Source organism: Schistocerca cancellata, chromosome 3, assembly GCF_023864275.1.
Source record: "Schistocerca cancellata isolate TAMUIC-IGC-003103 chromosome 3, iqSchCanc2.1, whole genome shotgun sequence".
NCBI lineage: Eukaryota > Metazoa > Arthropoda > Insecta > Orthoptera > Acrididae > Schistocerca > Schistocerca cancellata.
Window position 1 is genome coordinate 263,855,932 of NC_064628.1, and position 15,056 is coordinate 263,870,987.

At 45.8% G+C, this 15,056-nt stretch overlaps 1 non-coding gene across 1 annotated transcript; it reads right to left on the reverse strand.

Moving 5' to 3' along the window:
* Positions 1 to 10,234: 10,234 nt before the first annotated feature.
* Positions 10,235 to 10,307, reverse strand: Trnaf-gaa (transfer RNA phenylalanine (anticodon GAA)). Its single transcript has one exon. It is a non-coding gene; the product is annotated as a tRNA-Phe (tRNA).
* Between the last annotated feature and the right edge of the window lie 4,749 nt (positions 10,308 to 15,056).

Genomic DNA, 15,056 nt, shown 5'->3' on the forward strand with positions numbered 1-15,056 from the left:
TGTTGCAAGCGATTGTGTATTCGTGTTTGTTTTATTTATCTATTTTTTATATTTGATTTCATTGTTTTGAATGAAATCGGTGAATTAAATATTAGCGTTAGAATCATAAAAGGAAAAGAAAAAAGCGGTATCTCTTGTCGGGTATCATTTAGTGCCCCTGATAACTGCTGAGAAAAACAATAACATTTCCCATGAATTTAAACAAAAGTAAATCGAAAAACATTTCGTAGAAACCATACTTTTATCTTTAGGTATCACCATTGGGATTCCACGAAGGTGTCCCTCGTACGTAGATTGACTTAACAGATGTCTATATTTGTTAGTTTCGGTTTTGTGTATTTTTTGTTTTGTTTTCTTTTCTGTTTCCTTTTTTTTCCATTTTGATTCATCCAAATTTATCTTCATACATACAATGAGTTGCACATTGAGTTTTAATGGAGGTAATAGTCACCCGTCGGCATGTTTAATGTCCTTGGTTCTTGTATGGTCGTGTGTTTTTGTAGGCGTTGCATTGCCGTTTCAGGGTTCTGCTGAGGCCTTCACGGCTCTCGTAGAGGCCGCGGGGCCCACGAAGTCCCCACCGTACTTCGCCCTCGACAGCAGTCTCCTACTTAAGCACGCAGCCAGTGCTCAACCAGACAGTGAGTTGTGGCTATTATCCTATTCCTTTCTTCTGGAACAGAATGTGCAACATATGGCCAAAGTTTTTTCGATGGTCTGATCTCCAAGATATTTTGTAAAACTCTCCCCGTGCGCCGCGCGGGATTAGCCGAGCAGTCTTGGGCGCTGCAGTCATGGACTGTGCGGTTGGTACCGGCGGAGGTTCGAGTCCTCCCTCGGGCATGGGTGTGTGTGTTTGTCCTTAGGATAATTTAGGTTAAACAGTGTGTAAGCTTAGGGAATGCTGACCTTAGAAGTTAAGTCCCATAAGATTTCACACACATTTGAACATTTTCTCCCCGTGCATAGTCCGTATATTCCTGTACACAGTCCGTACCCTTCTTGTGTATAACATAATCTACAAAAGTTCCTACTAACCATAGTATTGCATTTTGTTTGTCGACCGCCGTCTGCAGTTCGTAAAGTAGCTGTACTCACTGTGACTCTAAAAATGTGCCCTTTCCAAATGTATTGGCAAATGATACTCATGATACGTCGTGCTATTGCTTTGGGAATAGGTAGAGTTTGTCCGACATATACCGCTCTAGAGAAAATTGCTCAGTTAATAAGTTTTATCTTTTGCATGAGATTCAGGTCACGAGTGTTCCTCTAATTTGGTTCAACATTATCCTCCAATTGAAGGTGGTCGTGTGAAGGGGGCACCTAGAGTACGTCACCCACAATGCAGTGTGCTGTTACACCGATTTTGCCCATCCCAGGTTTGCGTTGCGGAAGCCGTTGAGTCTTAAGAATGAACTTTTCATATCGTTTATTTGAGCACCCGTCGCTCTGCAGTAAAGTTGTACAATGTTTGTGAAACGCTGGATATCATCTTCACTTCTTACGATGACCCCTACATCGTCAGCATACGCATTTGTCACTCTACTAATGCCGGAAATTTTAATACCCTCTAGTTTTTTATTGAGAATCCTTAGTAGCTGTTCCAGGACAGTGATAAAAAGCAACATCGATAATGGGCTTCCTTGGGGGACACCGTTTTTAATCTCAATCGGTCGGGTATGGTGACCATTTATTAAAATTCTTGTTTTGATGCCTTGCACTATGTCGGTTTAAACGCTCACATAGTTATCAGGAAAACCCAGATATTTCATCAAGGTAAATAAATAACAATGATTTACCCTATCGAACGCTTTAGAAAAATCTATAAAGATAAGGCCTGCATTGTTGGTGATCGTGGAAAAGATGGCAATAGTATGTCCCTGTACTCGCTCACCGTCTTGAAGATGGTGCGGCCAGGGAGACACGACTGATGATCGCCGATTATCCGCCGCAGGACTGGTCCCAAACGTTCCTTCATCACCCGTGCAATAATTTTATAATCAGAGGTCATGAGGCATATGGATCGCATTTTAGATAATTCCTTTATTGCTGTAGTTCTTCCTTTAGGAAGCAATACTGTCACACTTTCTTTAACTTCCGCGGGAACTGTCGCTCCACTCAGCACATTGTTAACGACCTCCGTAAATTTAATGCCTGTAATGGGCCAAAACGTTTGATAAAGCTCAATGGGCAGTCCATCGGGGCCTGGGGACTTCCTGACGGGCGCACTTTTAATTACATCGAACACATCATCACTCATTACGCCTGTTAGAAGACTCCTAGTTTGGTCTTCAGTTAACATATCGTGTAGGCCACTCTTTTACAGCAGGTCCCCGACAAAGCATTGTTCAAACTGATGTTCACTATATAAAAATTCATAAAACTATGAGACTCAGTTAAAATATCTTTCTGTTCCGTTAGTATACCTTTGTCGGTAGTTCTAAGACTCTGGACAAAAGTCCTCCTTCTACTCTTCTCGTGTTCGATTAAATGGAAGAGTGAAGTGTTCTCATCCTCCAGAACTGTCTGTCTGCACGTGTGATTTAATTTTCAATCCCTCTAGCAGCACTCGCTTAAGGTTGATTAATTTAGCCTTGACCTTCTTTATTGCAAGTATCGTATCTTGGGACATAGGCCGGTCACAGAGCTCACGCAAACAAATGTAATAAAATTCTACCGTAACTTTCTGCCACCTTGCTCGTTCTCTTCCGTAAGCTATCAATGTCGATCTGAGTTTTCGTTTGGCGCAGAATGTCCACCATTCTATACTGGCCCTATATTTGTGGCATAATCGAAGCGGAGCCTGCCAAGAAGAGGAAATCTGTGCAGCTAGGGCAATGTCGCGGAGCATATTGATATTAAGTTTCCAAGTTGGACGATCCCAATACGTTTTCGCTTAGCTAGGGTGATGCTACATTTCACTGCTATATGATTTGAAAACGCTGCAGGTATCGTTTCAATTGCACTAATTTTGTTAGTTAAATTTGTAGTAACATAAATTCTATCGATCCTGCTTTGCGACGTAGCAGTAAAATGTGTATATTTCACAGAAGAGGGGTAACATATTTCCCAGGCATCTTTCAACCCCATATTGGTTATGAGTCCATCAAGATCCTTGGAGAAGTTGAAATTCCCAGTCCCCATAAATTAAAACCTCTACAGGATTGGCCTTAAGCAAATACACAATATCAATTTTAAAGAACTTGGCCCTTTCCGCTCTGAGATTGTTGCCAGACGGAACAGATACATTAGTTATTGTAGTATTAAAAATCCTGCAACAAATGCCTCGTCCAGATTCTAAATAAGCAACATCTTTGGCCTCTATCCCATCTTTCACTAAAATTGCTGTACCACACGCATTTTCTTCGGCTATATCTAAAATCGCCTGAAAACCGGGAACATACAAATTCTTAATAGTAATTTCCTGTAGGAGAGCAACATCCGTATCTGACTTATATAAAAATTATTTTAAAGCAGACACCTTAATTTCATTCTGTATCCCGTTTATGTTAAGCGTAATGACATTATATGGTCGTTCCATTGTCATTTAGGAAGTTGTGGGAGGGAAACAGGTGGAAATAATCTGACTCCCATCACTACCGGTCAAGCACTCAAGTTCCCGTGAACTGTGTCGTCCGTACGTTTACTGTCCGCATCGTGGAGTTCTTGCATGTCCTGGTCCGTCTGTTCCATGACGTCGTCTGCCCAGTTAGAGAGACTGTCAGGTATGGCATGTCCGTGCTGAGTTCCGCCAGCTCCTTCCAGGTTCGGTTTGTTTTGAACGTTGCTGGCTGCGCTTCGTGCGCTGCCATCGTCTGCCAGGCGTGTTATCGACGTCGCCTTGTCCTGGTCTTGTTCCATCGCAATGTCATTCTTATCTCTGTCACTTCCGACCATTTTTCGCAATCTGTCCCGCACTGCTGGAGCCAAACTCTCCGCCGCTTGGTGTGTGAGCAGTCTTTTCTTGTTCTTTTTAGATTTCTTCGGAGACTGCGAAGGTGACTGCGTCGGCGACCTCAAAGGCGATGTCGGTGGTGTGTCCGTGGCATCGTTCCCGGGTAAGCCGTCATCAGCAAGGATCATTTCACTCCGTGTAGATGGGTCGGCAGTTAGCACATATTGTATCTGTAGTCCTTGGCTTTGGTTCGGTTCTTGTCAGTTGTTGTCTTTCCGTGGTTCCTTTCCTCTGATGGTAAGGACGTCTGAGCCTGATCAGGTAATACTGCTCCGACCATCTTTTCACTTAGAGACGGAGACGACACTGTTACCGATCTGTCGGTAGTGTCGCTTGAGGGTCCCATACGAGATTTATTCGTCGCAGAAACCTGTTCCAGTAACAGCTGTTTGGCCTCAATGGCGATGCAGTACATTCCACGGCGGCGAAAGGAGGAGCTATATTGTCAGCGATAGCTACTGTACTAGAGCTTTGGCCTACATTTGGATACAAGTCGCCTTGCGTCTCGTAATCAGTTTTTTGCGCTGCCGGGGCCTCTGCAGAGAAATTATGGAAGACCGCTGCATCTGCATACGACAGCTTCATACTAGTTGCAGGACTCGAACTTAAAGCCTCGCCGACGGGAATCTGCGCCACGCGCCTACGAGTACACTCAGCACTAACATGATCAGGCGAATTGCACAAAGCGCAAGTCCTGGGCTGGCCATCATATATCACTAGCGCGCGGTAGCCACATACATGTATGGTTCAAATGGCTCTGAGCACTATGGGACTTAACATCTATGGTCATCAGTCCCCTAGAACTTAGAACTACTTAAACCTAACTAACCTAAGGACAGCACACAACACCCAGTCATCACGAAGCAGAGAAAATTCCTGACCCCGCCGGGAATCGAACCCGGGAACCCGGGCGTGGGAAGCGAGAACGCTACCGCACGACCACGAGCTGAGGACACATACATGTATGAAAGACTGGATATGCTTGAGAAGTTCTATCTTGACATGTCGAACATCATTAAGAACAGGAAACATAAACGGCTCAGACTACTTATCAGCAAAATTTGAGACAACACTGCCATACCCTTTAAGAACGAAATTAATCTCTTCAGCTGGTATCTCAAAAGGTAACTCAAATATTTTAACTGTCCGAATACCAAAGCCAGCATGAGACACCATAACATCACTGATCGTACCATCGAAATGATGGAACTTAACCACATCTCCACATTTTTCCACAATATCACTGCATAAATCAGAAGATTTCATCTTAATAAAAACAGCATTCGAAACAAACGACAAATAAATACCCTCAATATCATCTCCATGAATTCCCACTTTTTCTGTTAGCCACATTTTGATCTCTATAGCTGTAGGCCTCACATGATTACGGTCAAAAGAAAATTTAGTAGTATCCTTCCTCTGATAATTCGATAAACTCATTTTACATATTACGAAAGGAAAGCAACAAGCACAAGGCAGCAAGCAGCTCTAGCTAACCTGTGGCGCAGCGACACAGCCGTTTTTTACACTGGAGGAACGTCCGGCTCCGCCACACGTCCGTCCCGCTCGGCGGCTGGCTCGCAACTAACCACTCGGCCTCGACTGCTAACAGCACGAGGTTCTCTCGATACATGCAACTGCTACCGTTTAAAGCACTGTGGGGTCAGAAAACGGCGTAGCTGCATTTTTTTCCGTAGTGTTTCCACCGCTACTAGACGAATCGCTACCAAAGTATTAAAATTTCCGCCCGGACAGGGACTTGAACCCTGGACCCTTAGGTTAAAAGTCTAATGCTCTACCGACGTTTTTTTTTTAGTGATCTTTATTGAACAAACTAAAAGTACATATACATTCACTATGCAAGAGTTCTTCAAGGTACCATTTAAACATATACAAATGACTGTTATTTAAAAAAAACATTAAATACAACAAAATATAACGTATTCTGTCTTCTTCCTTTTTTTAAATTTGTTTTTCGGTCAATGCATGAGAACGTGGATAAGGGTGTTGCATCATATGACAGGTAGGCATGGCACACCCCAACTTTGAGGGGGGTCAAAAAGACGCTGCGGAGATAACCGGCAAAAGTTAGTCGGTAAGATGGTTTTCGGGTGAGGGTGCTATGCGCGGTCACAACTTTGTACCAGAAGTCAAGGACTGTATGCGGACCACTCTGAAAGAGGTATTCTAAAGCCTGTCCTCGAAACCAGATTAGGGTATGGTGCTTAGCAAGAGGGTAGTGAAATGTCTGGGGTAACAACAGGAAATCCGGGGTTACCGTCGTTGGCGGGGCACGGAGGTAAAAGCCCACGATTCGTTGGATGACGAGCCATACGTTTTGTTTCAGGGGGCACGTAAGACGGTGTTTGTCGGTGTCTTCGAGCTGACAGTCAGGGCAGAGTGGGGAGGTGGCCAGTCCTATGCGATAAAGTCGACTATTAGTCGGGAATTTTCCATAGACTAAAACATACCAAAGTGCAGACACAGACGACGGTAAAAAGGGTGCATGCACACCCCCCCCAAACCGTTCACCAGTTAATGTCAGAATGCTGTAGCACCATGGGGTCTTTAGGGTTGGACAGCATAAACAAACGATAATAATTTTTTTTACGGGGAGGACGGGTGACTGGAGGATCGGCCCGAACGTAGCTGAGTCCTGTGAAACAATTGGCGACGTGGTACAATAATGGAGAAATAGGTGCCACATTGATCGGTGGATCGAGAGAAGATGGTAGGAGGATATCTAAGAGACTGCGTGTTAAGGACGGGACCGGCCCCTGCCAGTGCCGCAACAGAGTGTGGACAAAGAGTGCAGAAGATCGTGCCCGCACTTGACGAGTCCGAGGCCACCTTTTGCAGTAGGCAGTGTTAGAGTGTTGTAGCGGACTTTGAAAAGTGCCCCTGCTGACACGAAATATCCAAAGACTGATTGGATGCGGCGGCCAAGAAGTAACGGCATTGGGAGGATCTGGGCGACGTGTACCAGTTTAGGGGCGACATACATGTTGACATAGGACACACGTTGGAGTTGGTTTAAGTTACGGTGCACTTGACCGCGGACATGGTGCCGAATTGACTGCAAAAGGCGCCTGTAAGCCAGGGCCACTGTGCGGTGTGTGGAGCTCGTAAATTCGATACCCAAGTACGAAGGGTGGTACTGACTGGGAGTGGGGTCGGCACCATAGCCGGGAGCCCGCGCCCAATGTGCATCATAGTCGATTTACGGACATTAAGAATGCTACCAGAAAGACGTCCATACTGGTGGATCCATTGGATGGCGTCATTGAGTTCCGTGGAGGAGCAGGTGAGAAAGAGGAGGTAGTCCGCATAAGCCCTGCAGTGAAAGGTGTAGTCACGCAAAGTGAGACCCTGCAGTCTAGAGTTAAGACCAGTGATGAGGGGCTCAAGTGCAATGACACATAGTGAAGTAGACATAGGGCACCCTTGACGCACAGAGCGGCGTATAGGAATCGGTCCTACAAGCCTCCCATTGACTTGTACCATCGAGACTGCGGGAAGTAGTAACCGGCGAATAGCATCGACAAAAAGTAATGGGAACCCCATACGTGTCGCCACCATGAGGAGGAATGGGTGTCGAACGCGATCAAAGGCACTCGTGAAATCGACGGATACTTGTGCTGCACGAAGGCGACAAACCGACGCCAGTGCGACGAGGTCACGCCATTCTCCTAGGGCTGTTTGTAAGGTGGCCCCACAACCACGTGCAGTCTGCTCCGGTGAAAGGACCGTAGGTAAGACGGTGCGTATGCGCGCTGCTAAGAGGCGTGCATAGATTTTATAGTCTGCATTCAGTAGTGTAAGGGGGCGATATGCAGAGACATGAGACCCTTCCTTCGGCTTAGGCACAGGTAGAAGAATGCCAGTGACGAATTGAGATGGAACTGGGAAGGACGGAGTAAAGAGTTCCTGAATCATTTCCGTCCAGCGAGGAAGCATTAACGTGGTAAACGCTCGGTAAAACTCCACTGGGAGACCATCTGGTTCTGGTGATTTGTTCTTGGCCCCTTTGTTGATCGCATCTACCACCTCTTCTGCGGTGATTGCAGACATCATGGACGTTGACTCCGCTATGGTGAGGGTCCGAACAGGGGAAGGACGGAGATCATCAGGAATTGGCGTTGCCATCGGTTCATCATCATGAAATTGGCGATAATCTTCAGCAAAGGCAGACACCACTGCCGCCCGTGTTGTGTGGTGAACACCATCGGAGGTAGTGATGTTGGGGACGAAAAGTCGACGTCAAAGACTATTGTTTAATGCGGCATGGATTGTGGATGGGGTTTCGTCGTGGAGGAGGTCTTGTCGTCGGGAACGCACCACACCATGCAGTCGTGCACGTTGGAGAGAGAGGAGCTTTAGCACGCTGTCGTTCCCTATGATGGAGGGAGCGCATCGAGCTCACGGAGGATGGCGTAGTGAGAACTTGTGGTGTCTCGATGCCATGCTGCTGCTTCCTTGCCACATTGCATGAAGACCTTTCTGATCGCAGGTTTGGCACATTTGAGCCACCAATGGAACGTGGATGTTACTGCGGGAGGCGTCTTTCGCAAGGCGCCCATGTAGTGGCAATACATTGTCGGCAGTGTGGATCATTAAGGAGGGAGGTATTAAGCTTCCAGTAACCTCTGCTGCGCCACACTGACGGAGGTGGCAGAGCCAGGGAGCAAATGACGGCGCAATGGTCCGAAAATGCAAGGGGCCATTGTTCAGCTTGGGTGACTTCATTACCAAGGTGGGCAGAGACATAAAACCGGTCCAGTCTGCTCGCAGAATGTGCTGTATAACGGGTAAAACAGGGGGTATTGCCATGAATTTTCTCCCAAACGTCCGCTAAATGAAAATCTTCGATTAAGGTGATCAGCGCCGGGCATGGCGAATAACCAGATTTGGTCCTGCGGATGGAGGACGCAGTTGAAATCGCCTCCCATGATAAGGCGATCATAGCGTCCAGAAAACAGGGGCGCCACGTCATGTCCGAAGAAAGTGGACCGCTGCCGAAGGTCCGTGGAGCCAGACGGAGCGTAGATATTGATGACGCGCGTGTCGAAGATGGTAACAGCCATACCCCTTCCACAGGGAAGGATTGTCGTGTCCTTGAATGGGATTCCTTCGCGTATGTAGAAAGCCACTCCACGCCCTGATTGATCACATGTGGAAGTGTATGAGTCGTAGGCGTAGACTGGTGGTAGTGTGGCAACGCGTACTTCCTGAAGAAGGGCGACGTCGACGTCAGAGGCCCGAAGCATGTCACATAGGAGTTGCAGGTTGGGTGCAGTGCCGATCATGTTGATGTTCAGTGTGGCGAACCGATACGTTCGTTTCAGTGGTGGTGGACGCGCATCTACCATCACCGAGGGAAGTATGAGGAGGGCACCGACAGGAAGTCCCGTCCCATCAGCTGCAGTGCCTCGCTTATGATGTTAACAGGCAGCCTTGTCCGGCGGAGGCAATTCATCCGGAGGAGGGGGCTTATCTTCCTCAATGTCGTCGGCCCATGCTCCTGTGCCGTGGGTCTGTCCAGTGACCATGGGAATTGAGTCGTGGTGAGAGAGATCTGGAGTTGTCGGCGGGGAGACAGGCTTCTCAACCTGCGCACCGATCGTTACATTGTGCGTGGCGACCTCCATGGTGGTCCCGTCCTGCGAAACGTCTTGTTCATCGTGAAAGTTGTCCGCCGCCCTCTGCGTGGAAATGTCGGCTGGTTGGGTGTCGTCTTCGACGTCGCGGGTGGCGACGTTACAAAACATCCCACAATGCGCAACTATACGTTGACTCATGTTCTTTACTGTTGTGCAAATGCTGCATGGAGCAGTCACTAATTAAACGTCGCCTGAATGCTGTCAACAAACTCATCGTGCAAAGCTCGTAACAGTCTATCGAAGAATGCTGACACACGATGCAAAAACAAATTACAACAGTCGTTACGTTTCCTAGGTTGGAGCAGGGGATTTACTTGTTTTGTCGACACTCACTGGGCAATTGTTAAATTCACAAGCATTTCGAGTGCAATGTTTCCCACGTTTTCGCTCATTTCTCGGTTCCGTTGGAGACGTTCTTCACCTCCTGACACAAAAAACAGAACGCAGTGGGTAGGACTTTATTTTTTTGCTTCTCAGGCAGTTGCCTACTATGTTCCTCTTATGGCAAGCACTACACAACGAGAACAGCTACAGGAGGGAGTCACTTTTGTTCTCGGCGGTAGTTACAGTGTCACAAACGCAGAGCAATTCCATTGTCGTCACCTTCTAAACGAAGGCGTGCCGAACCCCGGGATCGAACCAGGGACATTTAGATCTTCAGTCTAACGCTCTCCCAACTGAGCTATTTCGACTGACGCGGACGATTGCTCTTTTGCATGTCTTCGTTAACTCCTGCCTCGTCGCCAATTTCACCGTCATCTTTGTCTGATAAGACACAGGACGCTGAAAGGCGAGCAGCCGATGCAGTGAAGTACCACACACATTTCTTCTGCTTCCATCATCGGAACAAGCAAACATGTCGACTCGATTAATGTAATAATGACTTCGCTGACGCTAGAAAACCTGTGCTATATCGATGCCACGTGCAACTCGTGTGCAGAGAACGAGACACAAGAAGGAGCGAGCCTCTCCTCTGTATAAGAGGCAGTATCTAGCAGATACACACGGTAAAACATTTGACTTGCTGCACGTCATCGTCTGCAAGCTAAAATGGACACATCTGCACTGCCCAGAGAGGCGACACTTGTACTGACGCCTGGTGGACGGCTGTGAGACGAGGAGATGAGCTGCGGCTTCTGGGCGCGACTGTAACGCTGCGCCCTGGATCAAATAACACTGCACATTGCTGGCGACCCACGTGTTTAGTAGTGACGCAACCACTAGGATGCAGCTGAACGTCCATCTTCTGAGAGCGAGAAAATTTTCGCAGTCGGCAGGACTCGAACCTACGCTCCCACAAGGAATCTGATTTCAAGTCAGACGTCTTAATCACTTTTTTTTCAGTTGACGTTTATGTAACAGTAGCTATAATGCGAGGAGGACGTGAAACAGCATTTCGCAGGGTCAAAACTTGTCGTGATTTGTTTCGAAAAAATTCCATATCGGTGCCGGGAATCGAACCCGTTCCTAATGGGTGAAAGCCAGGTATCCTAGCTACTTTTCTTTCTTTTTCTCTTTTCTTTTTTTTTTTACACGGTTTGCTTTTGACGCTGAATCAGCGCACCCCAGGCTTAATGATCAAGCACGATGCACCCAAGGAAAAGAATAATTTTAGTAGAGCGTGGTTTCGATCCATGGACCTCTTTTTTTGTTTTTTTATTTTATTTATTTATTTTTCTTTTGTTTTTTATCACTTTCTATGAGTCTGGCGACTTAGACCGCTTTTTTTAGTCTTCTTTCGTTTTCATTCATTCATTTATTTATTTATTTATTTTGTTTTAAAATATGGAACAGTGTGCCACCTCAAATGGCGTGCTGGCGTGTGTCAGGCAGGTGGCGGCAACGAGGGCAGTGGTCAAGTAATTGGAGGCCTGGCCACGATGCCGCCCTCATGCCTGCCACCACTCACAATTAATTGAAAATAACTTTCGTTTTCTTCTTTTGTTTGTGAACGCTCTACCTTTTTTTTGAAAAAAAAGAACATCATATATTCATGTCTGTCAAATCAAAAGAACAAGAAAATATTAACACATAATTGCTTCGTCGCAAAAGAAACCAAAAGCGTCTGCAGCAACAAAGGCAAGCGTTGAATGTGACGGTCATTGACCCAGAAACTCAACTACTCTCAAGGCAATGTATTGTTAGCCACACAGCCTTTGAGTTTTGTGGCTAAGCAACTCCTTGCTTTTCCAACATGATATCCATCATATTTCCAAAATTGTTCTTGCGGTTCTGTATCTGTTTTACCCTCCAGTATGCTGTCTGCATGTAAGTCATATAACTGACGAACTCGTCGTCTTCCTGGCGGCTTGTGACTGTGTAGTGGGTATAATTAGCCAGGAGCCACATCACGGTGTTGTTCTTCTTAATTGGGTAGAAGTGCTCTTCCGGCTTCGTGAGGACGGCAGGGGTATAAATAGAGACCGAGCTTCGCGATAGGAGGGCAAGTTTTTGTTGGACCCATCGCCAATGTTGCGGACGGCCGCAGCAGGTGAATCTGTGTAACAACGTGTCAACGAGGCCACACTTCTGACATTTATCAGTGGTGTGTATTCCTATTCTATATAATTTTTCATTCCGGGCGATCGTGTTGTGAACCACTTGGTACCACGTTGAGGCGACTTCCAATTCATCTAGAGTCAGGCTGATGTTCTTCCATACTGCCTTCCAGTTACAACATGGATATTTGGTTTCAATGGTGCAGGGGAGAGTCCACCTATGCAGTTTCTGCATTGTGTCCTTAGCAGTTACATAGGGTCACCGCAAGGGAGCTGCACCTACGTAACTTGCTTCAATGTAAAATTCACGGACATGCTTGAGTTCGAAAGGTATTTGGTATATGTCGACTGGCGGCGTTGTACTGTCCGCACGGAATATCTGGAAGAGTTTGGCAGTTATGTTCTGTGGATTATTATATACTATTTGTGAGGTTCGTTTCAGGAACAGAGCAGTGGCCTTGATTTGAATGTCAGTCAGCCCTAACCCTCCTTCTGATCTGGATTTGGTGATGGTACTGGGCGTCAGCTTAAAGATGTTTCCTTTCCACGCAAATCTGGTTGCGAGTTGTAACATCTTCCTGGCCTGTAATTTGGGTACAGGGAATATTTGGGCCATGTAAAAAGCTTTGGAAAACACACATATATTAACAACCTTGATTTTTTCAAGCAAGGACACAGCCCGCCAGTTGCTTTCTATGAGCAGACCCTGCACGCTTGTCGCTATCGCTCTCAAATTTGCGGCCGCCATCTTGAGTGGGTTTCTGTCAATGATAAAACCAAGTGTTTTATGAGTCTGAATTGTCTGGGCCCATGGTATCTGCAAGTTGTCAAACCCCCGCAGGGGAATTATCTTACTTTTCCCTTCATTTATCTGCGCACCCGATGCCTTGCAGTACTCGTCAGTCTCCCTTTTAGTAGATGCAACTTCGTCGTCACAGCGAATCAGGACCGCAACATCATCGGCATACGCCCTGACAGCGAAAGACGCACCCAGCAAAGAGAGACCCGTTAAGCTTTTCTGCAGTCGGATGAGGAAAGGTTCTAACGAGAAGGCAAAGCGCATCATTGAGAGTGGGCTGCCTTGTGGAACCCCTCTCCTGAGTGGTATGGCTTTCGTCAGTTGTCCGTTTACGGAAATCCTGGCTGTAATACCGGTGGTAATGTTCTGAAGAACTTGAACTGCTCCGTCGGCCAGACCAATGCGTTGCTTGACTCGCAGAAGATACGTATGATTGACTCTACCAAATGCCTTAGAAAAGTCAACAAACAGTAAGGCACCCGTTATAGATGTTGATGCAGCGATCGATATGACATTGTAACCTCCCCCTCACTTATCGACCTTGATGACAGTGAAAAATTAAACCGCATGTACCTAATGGAAATTTGGGAAAAGCAATTGTCACCGAAGTTAGACTGTCAGTAAAGAGGGAGGAAAGGTTTATATCTAAATGAAAGGAAAAATGCAAATGAAACTGGTGGAAATTAATTTTGAAAAGGGGTAAAGTTAATAAAGAAAGTAAATGTGAGGCCATTACGTTAACAATTAACTAGCGGTAATTAGATATTTGAGATTTGGGGGAAATTACGGTCGCCAGTCCTAAGGACAATTACCATAGTAACTGAAAAAGAAAGGTTATTACACATATAATTAGCACTAGAAGCATGGCAACTGAAGGTTGACACGTGTAGTGTGAAAACTGAAAGTTTGTCAGAAGTAATAAATTTCGCTACACTCTGACTTAATTTAGCAAAAGAATTAATAAAACCGGAAAATCTAAAGTTAATTTAGTGACTGAAGTTAATAGTGAGCTTTCTTTCTGAAGCACATCGAAATTCAGTAAAATACGGTTAGTCTTGGACTACCTCAACAATCATTTCAAAAGCTACTTGAATCTACGCAATTCAGAAATAAGAGATTTAACTTTGAACTTGAATTAAATGATTCTGAACAATTAACAATAGTAAAATTTAGTACGTACCAAGCTGAGATGCAGTCACAGGTAAGCTAAAATACGGTAACAAAACTCGCACTCTTAATTTGTGCTTGTCTAATCTAAATATTGTAGCCAGCTATGAATACTTTAACTGAACTTTGAAATTAAAGCAGTGAAATGCTATAATATTACTTTAATGCTGGCGTTTGAATTTCAACGACACTCGGGTTCATTCCGGAAAAGGAAGGGACCCTGCTTGGTAATGCAATTGGGACAATGATCAACAAATGTTCATGCTAAGTTGCTGTAATTATAGTTACAAAAATGGTACAGTTTGAAAAGCTGAGGTCTGCCATACAGTTCTAAAACTTTACGTGCTTCCAGTCTTCCTTGTTGGTTGATTGAAGGTTTGAAGCCGTCGATCGAGGAGGTGGCGACAGTCACTCATTGTCAGCCGTCGCTGTTGCAGAAGCTGGATGTTGGCGCGCCTTCTTCTCGACACGGTCACCAAGCGAAACGGGCTCTTGATGTGCGACAGCTAATGCTTCCCGTCCGCGACACCATGTCAGAAACTATCATAGCAAGTCGAGCGCAATTACATTCTGCCCAACCCCGAAAGCGCGGCAACTCGCGGGAGCGTCACACAACACACCTGCTCCACTGCACTACCCCAGCCAGACTCTCCCTGCTCAGCCCGCGCTCCACGCGGCAGAGTTAACACTGCCAAAGATCCTACACACTTTGATTCTTCACACGACCGATCGATGTAATCGTTCGATAGCAGTTTTCCCTAGGCAAGACCCAGCGTAAAAATACAAATAATATTTACGAAACAAACCAATTATACATCGACATAAATGTATAAATATATATATAAAAGTAGTAAAACAATTACAATATGTAAAGACACAGAAATGTCATATATTCAGGTAACAAAAATAAGGAAAACAAATTTATAGTGCAATAGATGGAAATAGGAGGATATGCATTTCCGGCGTTACAACATCCC